Here is a 2076-nt window from a genome sequence, read left to right as displayed (position 1 = left end):
TCTGGCTTCAGAGAAAGATAAGAACAAAGTACACTCTCTCTCAGGCGAGTGTATGATAAACAATGCCATACACAATGCAGCAGCGGTACGTCACTTGTTTCTTTTATTGTTTTCTTCTAACTTTGCCATGGAAGGCTTTCTAATTTGAATATTTGCTTTTACAGGCTAACTTTCTTGCTTCCAAGGGTCTTCAAAGTTTGATCCTTGATAAAGAGAGACTCACCTCCGAAGGGGATCAACTGTTAGTCGAGTGGGATCAAATTGTTGCTTGCCTCCCAGAACTGGAAGTAAAAGTTGTCGAGGCTGTTTAGTTGGAGGCTCGGTTGCAGTAGAGCAAGCACGAAGTGGTGACCCTCAGCCAAGAGACCGCCCTGTTAAGGGTCCAATTTCAAGAGGCCAAGACAAAGTGGTCTGAGGTCCAAAATGTTGTTCTTACTGATGTCGATCATGAGGTTTCCTTTACTGAAAGAATAAATAATTTGGAGGTAGCCTTGAAGTCCATAGCTGAAGAGGCTGCTACTGTAGAGGAGAAGCATGCCCGGATAGAGGAGAAGTATAAGAAGGTCATGGAGCACAATAAAGTTTATAACTCCACTATTTATGACCTTGATGTTAGCCTTCAAGCCGCTAAATCCGAGCGGAATAACCTTGTCGACCGAGGTTGACCATCTTAAAGAAGAACTTCAGCACCGTGCAGCTTCCCTCGTAGTTGAAAATTATATTCTTTGTATAGCATGAGGAGAAAAACCTTGGAAGAGGCCAAAGTGGGTGTCATTGACTTTGATGCCGAAATTGCCAAGGCCCGTGAGCTAGAGTCAACTGCCCGAAGGGGTCTCCCGGTCCAACCCGATGCTACTGACTCTTCTGGTTCCAGTTTTTCGAGCAGCGGCTGCGAGAGCTAAGGCCAATTTCTCGAGATGTGGGTTCCACTCCCGTTAAAATTTTACTTACATAATATATAGGAGATTGTGAACCTTCATCCTCACGGACTAAAACAACATGTATCGCTACCTTCGAGACCGCTAAGTAAATCGGCAGTTGTTCGCCTTCCTCCGATTTTAATAATAATAGAGGGCTTGATAAATACCTTTTTAAATCCTTTAGAGCCTGCTGGCATTCCGGAGTCCGTTCAAAGTTATTCTTCTTTTTGAAAAGTGAAAAGAAGTGATGACATTTTTTCGAAGACCGGAAAATGAATCTGCTTAAAGCGTCTAGTCTTCCCGTCAACCTTTTAACCTCTTTCACGTTTAATAGCTGGTCGAGGATGTCCTCGATGGCTTTAATCTTATCGGCATTGACTTTGATCCTCCTTTGTGACACAAGGAACCCCAAGAACTTACTAGAGCTGACTCTGAATGCGCACTTTTCGATGTTAAGCTTCATGTTGTGCTTTCTTAGGATGTCAAAGGTTTCTTGCAGGTGTTTAAAATGATCACATGCATTTAAATACTTGACCATCATATCATCTATGTAAACTTCCATGGTTTTCCCTGTTTGTTTTTCAAACATTTTATTCACAAGTCTCTGATAAGTGGCTCTGGCATTCTTACACCCGAAATGCATCATATTATAGAAATATGTGCCGAAGTTTGTTATAAACGAAGTTTTTTTCTATTCCCCTGGGTTCATTTTTATTTGGTTGTACCCGAAATAGGCATGGAGGAAACTCATAAACTCGTGCCCGGCCGTCGCATCAATCATTTGATCAATGTTTGGATATGAGAACGAGTCTTTTGGGCACGCCCTATATAGATCCTTATAATCTACGCATATGCAAAATTTATTATTCTTTTTTGGAACTACTACCACGTTAGCTAGCCAGTCAGGATACTTTACTTCCCGGATTGAACTGATATCAAACAATCGAGTTACCTCTTCTTTGATGAATTTGTTTTTGACCTCGGTGAATAGGGCATTTCTTCTGTCTTACACGAGGGATGTTAGGATCCAAGATTAACCTGTGCACGGCCACTTCTGGCGGAATACCTGTCATATCCGCATGTGACCACACAAAAAAATAACGTTAAATTTAAAGAATTTTATAAATCCTGACTTAAGCTCGGGGTTTAGTCATCT

This window comes from Nicotiana tabacum, chromosome 22 (genome assembly GCF_000715075.1).
Source record: "Nicotiana tabacum cultivar K326 chromosome 22, ASM71507v2, whole genome shotgun sequence".
NCBI lineage: Eukaryota > Viridiplantae > Streptophyta > Magnoliopsida > Solanales > Solanaceae > Nicotiana > Nicotiana tabacum.
The sequence above is the reverse complement of the archived record's forward strand: the minus strand, read 5'-3'. Positions refer to the sequence as shown.